We start from the raw sequence: 12,532 nt of genomic DNA, 5'->3' as shown, positions 1-12,532 counted from the left end.
CCTAAGAAAATTTTAACTGTTTGGCCAAAGCTTGGTTTGTTCTGGGGTTTTAGATTAGATTGCCTAGAGTGGAAATGGGCCCTTCTGTCCAACAAGTCCACATTGACTCTCCAAAGAGTAACCCACCAAGACCTGTTTCCCTACATTTATCCTCAACCAGTGCATCGAACACTATGGGCAATTTAGCATGGTCAGTTCACCTGACATGCACATCTTTTGGAATGTTGAAGGAAACCAGAGCACCCAGAGGAAATCCATGCAGAAACGGGAAGAATGTGCAAACTCTACACGGACAAGGCCAGAATTGAACCTGGGTCTCTGGCACTGTGAGGTAGCGGTGCTAACCACTGAGCCATTGTGCCACCCTGACCTAGAGACCCTTTGTTCAGGACATGTCCTGCCTGTGGCTATTCAATTGCCTTCACTCATGTGGTGTTCCTGAAGCTTAATTGGACTGACAAGGACATTCATTTCCACTGGAATGCCCTGCAACTCATATACTCCACTTGCCACATTTTCCAATGATGAAGTGAGTTGTAGTGTCTGTTTGAAATCCAGTTGGGCTTCAGCTAGTAGGCACTTTTGAAGGTTGCACCATTAATCCCAAATGCCACCCAGTCAGCATCTCATTAAGGGTTAAATCAAAGTCCCGTGCCTCTGCCAGTCATCTTAACCTAGTCAGAAAATCTCAATATGGATTTCTCCTGGCTGTCATATTGCTGTGTCAAAATGATAGCATCTCAGACTAGACGTAGCTAGGGGATAACATTCCTAAACTAAATCTGTCAACTCTTGAAAGGTTTTAGTATCTGGTGCCTCAGGAAATATTAAGTCCTTAATAACCAAAAAAGCTGCAGTCTACAAGCTGTCAAGAGAATTACTCATGGCTTTTCATCTGCCTCACTGTCATTTGCCCAGAAAAAAACCAGTGCATTCTTTCCACATAGAGTCCAGTCTTCTGCAGAGTTGAATGCATCAAGCTTCCCAAACAATGGCATGATGCCAGAAATGCTTACCTCAACTCAAAAAGATTGTTGCGTTTTTTTTCAGGAATGTCCTTTACTCTCGTCACCACTGAAATAACTCCGCAGAAGCCAGCATCCCCATCACCAAGTCACGTGGAAAGTCCTTAATACTGGTCCAGCTCCTAGAGTGAAGAGGATGGCTGACACTTTTTTTTGTTTTTGTCAGTAAGGGCTCCCTGATTGGGCCAGATGAAGAGCTCCAATCAGGGAACACATTCTATGAGGTTCACCTGGCTGATCTCATTACAATCACTATACCAGGGAGGGAATTCTGGAGCTTACATTGCTAGACAGGTGAAAATGTGCTCACCAGTGGTGAAACATTTACAATTGTGAATTCCAAAGTGTCCAGAGTTAGAAGAATGCAGATATCTCAAAAGGTTATTGGGGTAGGGGGTGGAGAAGAGGGGGAAATTATAGGAATTGGAAGGGAGGAAACACTGGAGGGATTTGGAAATGTAGGTATGAATTTTAAAATTAATTTAACTAGCAATAAATTTTGACTTGAGAATGAGGGACTGTATTACTTCATTTTTGTTCATAAAACATTTTGGGAATGCCTTTACTTTCTCGAAACACCAGACATTCAGTAAAATATATTCATTATTAATTTGATTTCCATCTCTGTAAGGACTCATTAAGTTAGCATTTCATATGTAGGCATTTTCAAAAACAGAAGAAGGACCAAACCTGCAGCAGCATTTTTTACTCCTGATCTCATGCTGATTTATCTGCTGAGTCTTTCTAACATTTTCTATTTTTGTTTAATGTATTCAGTATCTGCAGCCTTTTGCTTTGTGATTTAATTTGATTTTGCCCATTTCAATAAGCAATTACATCTAATTCCATATTCAAACTTAATGTTCTCTGTTAATTACCATGTTTACCAATTAAACCATACTGAATCAAAGTTTTTTGGTGAATTATTGTTTCTGGAATGTAGGGACAGCTTTATTTATTGCTCACCCAACTTCACCATGGCAAGTGAAAAGGGGCTTGATTGGTCTATGGGTAGTAAAACCCACACACAAGGCTTAGAGTCACACGTAACCCAGACCAGATAGTTGAAGTTAGAATCCCTTCCATCAGAGGAGCCAACAGAACACCCCAAATTATCTGACAAACAGTAATTTGTAAGGCTGTAAGTGATGTTGCTGTCTAAAAAAACCCAGAACGTAGAGGTTCGTGGGGAGCTAGCTGCAGCTGCATTATAGGAAGAGGACCATGTAGCAGTCACCAGAATGATTGTTTGTTTGAAATTTTCCTTAGTGATGTCTATAGTGAAGTGTCTTCTTCCATTTAATAGAACCACTTTGTCACCACCGCAGTTCCAGCTTCATTAGTCTTGTGCTCATTGAAATTTTATTCACCTGAAGGTAGTGGGCATGCAAATGTGTGGACCTCTCTCTTTTTACATTGGATCAGCATCAGAGTTAATCTGTGGGCAGTAGTTTTGTTTTAGTAATCCAATACTGAATTAAACGAGGATGTGCAAGCTCTGGGGCCAGTGTGAATATTTTAATAGGGCTTCTATGTTTTCAATAAATATTCAGATATCTTTTCTAAAAGAAAGAACTCTGAATGCTGGAAATCTGAAACAAAAGCAAAAATTGCTGGAGAAACTCAGCAGTTTGGTAAGATCTGATTTCTTCAGCTCTGAAGAAGGATCACTTGATTTGAAATGTTAACTCTGCTTTCTTTCTCCAGATGTTTCTCGATCTGCTGAGTTTCTCCAGCAATTTCTATTCACATTTTTTTGCTGTTTGTTATTTTCATTGATATTATCAGTGCATAGAGCAGAATAGTACAGCACAGGAATAGGCCCTTTGGCCCACCACATCTGTTGTGACCATGATACCATTCTAAACTAATCCCCATATGCCTACACGTGGTCCACATCACTTGATTACCTGCCTGTTCACATGTCTTGTCTAAAACTATAAGACCATAGTGTTTCCATTGTATCTGCTTCTACCACCTCCCTAGAAGTGTATTCCAGGCACATGCTGCTTGTTATGTTAAAAAACATTTCTTGTACATTTCCTTTAAATGTTTTCCCTGCTGCTTTACATCCATGTCCCCAAATACTTGATATTTTCACCCTGGGAAAAAGATTCCAACAATCCACTGTATCCTCTCAATTTTATATGCTTCTTCTAGGTTTCCCTTCAGCTTCTGATGTTTGAGTGAAAAATAATTCAAGTTTTTCCAATTTCCCCTTGTAGGTAATAAATATCAATCCAGGCAACATCCTTGTAAGGTCTCCACTTGCTTCCCATACTGTGGTGACCAGAGCAGCATACAATAGCCCAAATGTGGCCTAACTAGAGACTTATTCAACTGCAACATGCCTTGTTAACTCTTAAACTCAGTGACCTGACTGATGAACGCAAGCATGCTGTGCACCATCTTTGCCACCTTTATCCACTTGCGTTGCCACTTTCTGAGAGCTATGCATTTGCACCCTAAATTCCCTTTGTATATCAATGTTCCTATGGGCTTGGCTGTTTACTGTATACTTTCCTTCTGCATTTGACCTCCCAAAATGCATTACCTCATACGTGTTTGGATTAAATGCCGTCTGCCATTTTTCTGCTCAACTTTCCAACTGATTGTATCCAGCTGTATTCTTTAACAACATTCCTCACTGTTCACAACTCCTCCAATTTTCATGTCATCTGCAAATTTACTAATCAGTGTTTTCATCCAAACCATTTATGCATATTGCAGAACACCACAGGAAAGAAAACACAATTAACATTTCAGATTGGGTGACCCTTCATCAGAACTGAGGAAATTAGATCTTACCAGATTGCTGAATTTATGTGGAGAAAGTGAGGACTGCAGATGCTGGAGATCAGAGCTGAAAATGTGTTGCTGGAAAAGCACAGCAGGTTAGGCAGCATCCAAGGAGCAGGGGAATCGATGTTTCGGGCATGAGCCCTTCTTCAGGGCTCATGCCCGAAACATCGATTCCCCTGCTCCTTGGATGCTGCCTAACCTGCTGCGCTTTTCCAGCAACACATTTTCTGCTGCTGGATTTATGCTTTTGTTTCAGATCTCCAGTTAGAAAAGCACCCCTCTGCAACTACCCTCTGTCTTTCGTCACCAAGCCAATTTTGTATCCAACTTAGTAATTCACCATGGATCTCATGTGACTTTATGTTCTGGAAACACCTACCATGATGGACCTTGTCAAATACTTTAGTAAAGACCATTTGATAACATTCACTGCCCTACCTTTCGCAATCATTTTCATGACTTCCTCAAAAAACTCAATCAAATTGAGACATGACCTTCCCCGCAAAAAAGCTAAACTGACTACCCTTAATAAGTCCATTCTTCTCCTGTAAATCCTGTTCCTAACAATCATTTTCAATAGTTTCCCTACTGCTGATTTAAAGCACAAGACAAGGCTGGAGTATTCATAGTGATCTTCAGCTGGAAATGTTGAGTGGATAGTCCATCTCAGACTCTTCCTGAAGTCCGCATCATTGTAGATATTACTTTTCAGAAATTTTACTTCTGTCCACATGATACCAAGAAACTACTAAAGGCACTGAATATAGCAAATGCTGTTCATCATGACTACTGAAGATTTATGCTGTGGAACTAGCTGTGTCCTTAACCAAACTCTTCCAGAGCTGAACGCTAGCATCTCAACAATGTGACATATTTGTTAAGTAAGTTTCGGCCAACTAAAAATAGCTTTTTCTTAAACACTGCATGAATCTACAATAAAAATTAAAAGATTGTTATTTCTTTTGAAGTGTAAACATTCTTGTGATCAGGCTAAACTCAGTTGATTCTAAAACTGTTTCTCCTGTGACCCTGTTTTGAAACTTATTGTGATCCCTTGGTGAGAGGGGAGGAAAAGATGAATAAAAGCAAGAGGAGTTGGCCATTGCTATCTTGGAGCTCACAACCCCACCTAGGTTCCTGAAGCCCACAATTAGCTTTATTTCAACAATTGCTGAGTAACAATTGCAAACTGTTTAAATCCTGTACCATTTTTTTGTACAATTCAGGCAAAAAACACATACTTGTGCAGGTTGAAACAATATTTTGTGGCATTAACAGCAAATGTCTCTCTTCCTCTGTCTCCCATTATAATGAAGATATTAGATTTGATGGGTTAATTTTTTAATGCAAATTGCCCAAATAGTTTTATTCAGAAGGAGAATCTCATTAGATTCAAAACATTAACTTTTTAACTTTCTGTCCACAGATGCTGCCAGATCTGCTGAGTTTCTGCAACACCTTCTGTTTTTACTTTAATTTCTGATCTTGTTTAGGAGGGGGTAGTGGAAATAAATTCAAGTACAAACATACAAATTAGGAGAAGCAGTGATCTTAATGGTAGATCAGGCACATTGTTGACCTGATTGCAGCTGCAACTGCACGTTCATGCCTCCATCTGATATCGCTTGATTCTTGATTGTCAAGAGTCTATCTAACTCTGGCTTAAAAATATTTAACTACCTCCATTGCCTTTTGGAGGATAGATTTTAAAGACTCGTTATTTTCAGAGCAAAAAGAAAGACTTCCATCTTTGTCTTAAATGGAAGACTCTTCATTGTTAAAATGGTTCCTCTAGTTCAAGACTGCCCTACAAGGGACACATCTTTTCAGCATTCACCTTATCAAATCACCTCAGGATTTAATGTGTCAATAAGATCACCTTTCATTTTTCCGAAGTCCAATGGTTAGTAACCTGTTCAATCTTTCCTCGTAAAATAAAAATCACCCATCCCAGGTTTTAGTCAAGCGAACCTTCCCTGAACTGTTTCTGATGCATTGATATTATTTTTTTGAATAAGGAATCCAAACCTGTACTCAGTAACCAAGATGAGGTCTCTCAAAATTCTGTACAACTGTAATAAAACTTCATTACTTTTATATATTATTCCTCCTTGCAATAAATTACATTTTATTTGTCTTCCTAATCCCTTACTCTATCTTCATAAAAACTTGGTGATTTTGTTTTTTTATTTATTCACTGGACACCTACTGGATGAGGATGTTGCTGGCTGTGTCATCATTTATTTCCCACCTCTACTTATCCTTGAACTTGATAGTGAGTTATTTTCTTGAATTGCTGCTGTCCATTTTGTGAACGTACACTCACAAGAGGGAGTTCCAGGATTTTGACCCAGCAATACTAAAGGAACATCCTTTACAGAAATTGTTTTAATTCACACCTTACGAAAGGCTCCTTATGAACTGGCACTCATGATAAACTGGCAAAACTTATATACCTCAACTATCACAAAGTTTACTATATTATCCAATTATTATAGTTTTTAAAATTTATTTACTTTGAAGTAAATACACTTGTTCAATCAAATTACTACATGAAATATCAACAGTTGATTAAATTTTGACTTAATTTCTTAAATCCTGTGATCTGCTGCAATTTTCAAGTAACCAGTTGAATGTGCAAGCGCTTTCTGCTGGTCAGTTTTAGTTAAGGCAAAGTCGCATTATTATTTTAAGTGATTTATGTGGTAAATAAAGTAAAACAGTCATGTAAATAATATTACGTTTCAATGACTTAGTGTGTGTTGTTACATTGTTTATGTGGACCTCTTGATTATTCAGAATATTTGATTGTTTGGCACATAGTTACCAAACAATAACAAGTTTACTGTATTTCCGAGTCTACTTGATGAATTGCTTGGAGGAAAGCTTTCACTAAGTTTCCATCCTTATAAATGGTAGTGGTCCTGGATTTGGAAGATGCTTTGTCAGGAACTTTGGTGAATTTCTGCAATGCAATTTGTGGGTAGTACGCATTGGTCTTACTGAGCATTGGTGGAGGAAGTGAATGTTTATGAATGTGAAGCCAATCAAGTGGGCTTCTTTGACTTGGATGGTGTCAAACTTCTTGAGAATTGTTGGAGCTGCACTCATCCAGGCAATTGGGGAGTATTCCATCATATTCCTGACTTGTGCCTTGTAGATGGTGGACAGGCTTTGGTGAGTCAGAAGTGAGTTAGTTGCTGAAAGGTTCCTAGCTTCTGACCTGCTGTTGTAGTCATAGTACTTGTACAATCTATGAATAAAGCATTTTAAATATGTTATTGATTTGTGATTGATAAATCACAATTGACCATGGCACCCACATCCTCTGTACCTGAGAGTTCTCTAATTTCTCTCCATTTAAATAATATGCTGCTCCTCTGTGTTTCCGACCTAAGTGGACAAGTTTATATTTTCCTACATTATATTCCATCTGCCAAAATTTTGATTACACACTTAACCAATGTGTATCCTTCTGCGTACTCCTTATGTCCTCTTCACAACTACTTTATTAAAAAGGTGCTTTATATTGTATTGAATATTGCTCAGAGTACTTGTACTTGGAGTATTGTAGAAAAACAAATAGATTCCAAGTTTTGTGCACACAGCTGGAATGGTTTCTTTAAATGAGGTCATTGAAAGTTCACTGTATATGTTAGTTTTTTTTACAAGACTTCCTAGAAATCACATGATTGGTGATAACTGTACACTTTGCTGCTAGAGTTGTTTTTAAACAGTGACGAGGGCTTGTTTTGCTGGTTCAGTTGAAGGGAAGCCAACTAAGAACCAGTTAAATTGGTGGCAAGGCTACTAAGAAACAGCTTTTAGAAGAAAGACTGCTAAGAAAAAGCTGAGTTTGAGAAAAAAATTGCTATGAACAACTGCCCGGTTAATCCCACTTAATTTCTGAAAAATCAACCCTCTGCATCAATTTAGGGTGAAACCTATTGTTGGTTGAAAGAATATCTTGAGATTGTATTTCCTGTGCAAGCTGTGCCCACAAAGCTTGAGAGATAACAGTGTGTTGAGAGTGTTGCTGGAAAAACTCAGCAGGTCAGGCAGCAACTGAGGAGTTGGAAAATCGGCATTTTGGGCCAGACCCCTTCATCAGGAATGACGCTGGGAGCCTTGGGGGTGGAGAGATAAATGGGAGGTGGGTGGGGCTGGGGAGAAGGTAGCTGAGGGTGCAATAGGTGAACGGAGATGGGGGTGAAGGTGATTATGTCGGAGAGGTGGGTGGAGCGGATAGGTGGGAAGGAAGATTGACAGGTGGGGCAGGTCATGAGGGCGGTGCTGAGCTGCAAGGTTGGAATGGGGTAAGGTTGGCAGAGGAGAAATGAAGAAACTGGTGAACTCCACATTGATGCCCTGGGGTTGAAGAGGCAGAAGATAAGGCGTTCTTCCTCCAGGTGTCGGGTGGTGAGGGAGTGGCGATGGAGGAAGCCCAGGACCTGCATGTCCTTGGCAGAGTGGGAGGGGGAGTTGAAATGTTCGGCCACAGGATGGTGGGGCTGTTTGGTGCGGGTGTCCCAGAGATGCTCTCTAAGGTGCTGTGCAAGAAGGCGTCCAGTCTCCCCAATGTAGAGGAGGCCACACTCTCAACTCTGATCTCCAGCATCTACAAACCTCGCTGTCTCCTAGATCAATGTGTGCAGAGTAACTTGATAACATGTGCAAAATATCACAGCAACAGACTTCAGAACATTCTACACTTTACTTTTCGCCTTCAAGAATAACCGATTGGCCAAAGTGCTTTCTTTTTCCAGAATTCGCAGGCACCCCACCTACAGATAAATCTGATTTTTATTTTTCCCTGAGGAGTGTGTGTGTGTTTTGGGGCTATTAACAGGGATAAGCTTTTATACTTCAATATTCCTGACCTTTATACATTAACCAATTATTGCACCTTTACTGAATAAGTTTTTATTTGCTGATAATCCCATAATTGTATTTATTGAGAAACCTGATTGATTGATTTTGTCTTGTTTCAAACCTGACCTGATACAAGATAAAGAGAGGCATAGATAGAGTCGATAGCCAGAGACTATTTCCCAGGGCAGAAATGGCTAACACGAGGGGTCATAGTTTTAAGCTGGTTGGAGGAAAGTAAAGATGGGATGTCAGAGGCGGGTTCTTTACACAGAGTTGTGAGAGCATGGAATGCGTTGCCAGCAGCAGTTGTGGAAGCAAGGTCATTGGGGATATTTAAGAGACATCCATATGGTCACAGAAATTTGAGGGTGCATACATGAGGATCAATGGTCGGCGCAACATCGTGGGCTGAAGGGCCTGTTCTGTGCTGTACTGTTCTATGTTCTAGTTAGGTATTTAGTTTATTATCCTGGTAACTAGAAAAAAGTATTGTTATTTTATTTGTGACCTATGAAATAGGGATCAGTGTAATATTGCACTGCTTGAATTTGTTGCCACCAAATTTAGCACCCTACCTTCAGTTTCTTTATCCACATCCTCAATATTGTAATTAATGAAGACACCAGCATTGATCCCTGTGGCGTTCTACTTGTCACATCTTCTCAGCCTCAAAATAGCTAACTAATCTCCAATCATACTATCCACTGCATTCTGAACACTTACTTTGCACTGCAATCTTTGATGTGGAACCTTGTTAAATGCCTTTTGAAAATCTAAGTGTAGCATAATTACCAGTTTCCTGATGTCCAGGTTTAGACAAAGGAAATAGGGAGCATGAGTAGGTCGTTTGGCCCTCTCAAGCCTGCTGCATCACTCAGTAGAATCATGGCACATCTGACACCCCTAATGTTTCTTGCCCTTTCCCTGTAATCCTTGATTCTCCTATTGATATAACTATTTCAGCCTTAACTATATACAAGGATTCTGCCCCCACAACCCTCTAAGACTATTGTTCGAAAGACACTCAAACCTCTGGGAGACGAAATTTCTCGACATCTCTGTTTCAAATTGGCACCCTTTTATTCTGAAATTATGCCCGCTGGTCCTAGACTTTCCTAGGAGGGGAAATGTGCTCTCCGCATTTACTTTTCCAAGCCCTTTAAAAATCTGATATGTTTTAGTGAGATCCATCTCATTCTTCTTTACTCTGATGAGTAGACTCCCACCTTTTTAGCATTTGCTCATTAGATATTCCCTCCATACCATAAATTATCCTAGTGAGCCTTCTCTGAACTGCCTCCAGTCTGTGTTTTATGCACAAGTACCCAGTCCTTTTGTGTTGCAGCTTTCCTCCATTTAAATAATACTCTGTATAAGTTTCACCATCTGCCATGGTGAGATTCAAACCCAGGTCCATATGATATTTGCCCGAGATCCTGGATTACTATTCCAGTGACATTACCACTGTATCAATTCTACTTCCCTGTTGCTTGTTACTTCCTCAATAAACTCTGATAAGTTAGTCAAATGTAATTTCCAATTTTCAAAACTATGTTCATTATCTCTTTGCAGTTTAAGTTTGAGTGCTCTACTATACCCTTCTAAATAAAATATTCCAGCATTTTCTTATTTTGGCGATCTTTTGAGACACAGAACAGAATTCATATGGCTGATTCAAACTGTTGGGTCTGTCTGCCATGGGTTTGCTATTTGAATGCTGCTGGTAGGCTGCAAAGAGACAGCTGGTTATTGACAAAGGAAGAAGTTTGAAGGCCATCCACTAGTGCCAGGAGAAACTTAAGAACTGCAAGTTAGATTGTTGGGGACTGGCTGAAGAAAGAATAGTCTGTGGATTTCATGGGTCAGATTTACTTAACTGTTATGTTTTGACCCTGCATATTAGAAACTTACCTCTTAAAAGTTTGGTTTAAAACCATTTTTTGCAAACAAACAAGTTGGGAGCTGGAATAAGACAATCAGTTCCTTCTGCTTGCACTGCTGTTCCAGTAAGTTCATGGCTGATCTGTTTACTCCATTGATTTTTCTAACCTCATTGCTTATGAAGAATATATCTATGCCTCAAAGATATTCAAAGACTCTGTTTCCATCATCTTTTGAGGAGAAAAGGTCCAAAGACACGCAACCCTTTCTGCTGTTTTTAGTTGAAACATATGGGTCAACTATTTAAGACAAATGACCTTGGTTCTAGATTATCCCACAAGATAAAATATACTTTCCACCTACACACTGTGAAAACGCTGAAGGGTCTTGTATGTATCTTTGGTTACTACTCTTCAGCTCTAATGTTGAAAAGTCTAGCCTATCCAACCTTTCTCAGTAAACCCTGCTCAACTATTTCCACACTTTTTACATATCACGCGGCAAGTACAAGTGTGAGCTCACTAGTGCTCTGTATAACTGAAGCATTACCTCCCGTTTGTTTTTGCTCCTCCTTGTAATAAACGGTAATATTCTGTTAGGTTTCCTAATTACTCAGTGTACCTGCATACGAAACTTGAACTTTTATCCTTTTGAAATATCTGTAGAATCGTGCACCCAATGTTTTTGATATTTCTAGTTAGTTTTCTTTATGCTTTGATTGTTCCTTCTTTCAATCTTTCAGTCAGTTTTTAAAAATATTCTGACCTGCTGTACATCTTTGTGCAAATACTTGCATTTCTTTATGTTTGATATTATCTTTAATTTTATTAATTATAAGAGCTACCCCCGCATAGAATTGTTCTTTCTTACTCATTGGAATGTATCCATTTTATGTATTCTGAAATATCCCCTTAAATGTGTGCCACTGAATCTCTGTTGATCCTTCCATTAACCTAATTTACTAATTCACTTTAGCTAGCTCAGCATTCGTGACTCCATAAGTGCCCTTTCTTTTAAGGGTTGAAATACTAGTCTTGGGCCCACTATTTTCTCCACCAAACTGGATGCAAATTCCCATCATATTAGGCGATTGGTTCCTGCTGCTGGTGTTGTGAAATGCAAAATTTTTAACCTTCCTCAGGCTCAAACTGAAATTGTAAAATGGCAAATTATCTGTACAGTGTTTCTCTTAGTTAGCAATTATTAAGAATACAAAAATTAAGTGCAGTTAAAATGCAAGAAGCAGATAGGATAATGTCAGATAGCCAGGAAGGAAATCAAGCCAAGTGTGCTGGGAATGGAACCAATCCAGACAGAATTTAATAGAATCCAAAAATGAAGGACATGGCTATGCCACTTAAAATAAAATTCCAAAAAGGAGTGATGACTCTAATGTTTTGTATCTATTGAAATTTGGATTGAGGATAAATATATTCTAATGAGAGAGTACAACCACTCTTTCACATATGAAGCAAACAGGTATTTTGTTCTTCAGGAACCACCTTTGTTGCCCTGACAGACTTCTGGGAATTATTTAACAATAACGTGGGGAGCAGATATTACATTCTTTTTCCCTTACTACTCATTGGTGAGATGTTGGACATTCATGAAGCCTCCAATGGCAACATGACTAAGGTCAGTAATTCCAGGGAATGCCTCTATCGGTTTTAAATTTGCATCTTAATTTTGCGCATTGCAGTAGACATTTACTTTCAATTCAGGAGCTTAGTCATTAAGTGGACCAGTAAGGACAAAAAATGTTTTTAGTTATACTGTGTTTACTCTGATAACTATTTGAACTTAAAACATTTAAATTGGTATCCTTATTTCAAATCTGTAAAATATTTGGCAAATAATAGATCAACAGCCGAAGGTTGAGAAAATAGTGAATCATAATTGCAAAAGAATTTAATACTTTCGAAGAACAGTTAAATTATGTCTTTTTTGGTGCT

General features: G+C 39.0%; 1 protein-coding gene and 1 long non-coding RNA gene across 2 annotated transcripts in view; one reads left to right on the top strand and one right to left on the bottom strand.

The window, feature by feature from the left end:
• Window positions 1-12,532, top strand: part of si:dkeyp-72a4.1 (uncharacterized protein LOC100148058 homolog) — a 255,329-nt gene that overhangs the window by 194,503 nt on the left and 48,294 nt on the right. The gene's annotated exons all lie outside the window — the stretch shown is intronic.
• Window positions 1-12,532, bottom strand: part of LOC132825870 (uncharacterized) — a 67,967-nt gene that overhangs the window by 32,151 nt on the left and 23,284 nt on the right. The window contains exon 2 of the long non-coding RNA XR_009645822.1: window positions 1,017-1,147. This is a non-coding gene — a long non-coding RNA (uncharacterized LOC132825870). The remainder of the gene's footprint in view (window positions 1-1,016; window positions 1,148-12,532) is intronic.

The sequence above is a fragment of the Hemiscyllium ocellatum genome, chromosome 21, assembly GCF_020745735.1.
Source record: "Hemiscyllium ocellatum isolate sHemOce1 chromosome 21, sHemOce1.pat.X.cur, whole genome shotgun sequence".
In the NCBI taxonomy this organism is placed as follows: Eukaryota; Metazoa; Chordata; class Chondrichthyes; order Orectolobiformes; family Hemiscylliidae; genus Hemiscyllium; species Hemiscyllium ocellatum.
Note: the sequence above shows the minus strand (reverse complement) of the source record. Positions and strands in the feature narration are given on the sequence as shown.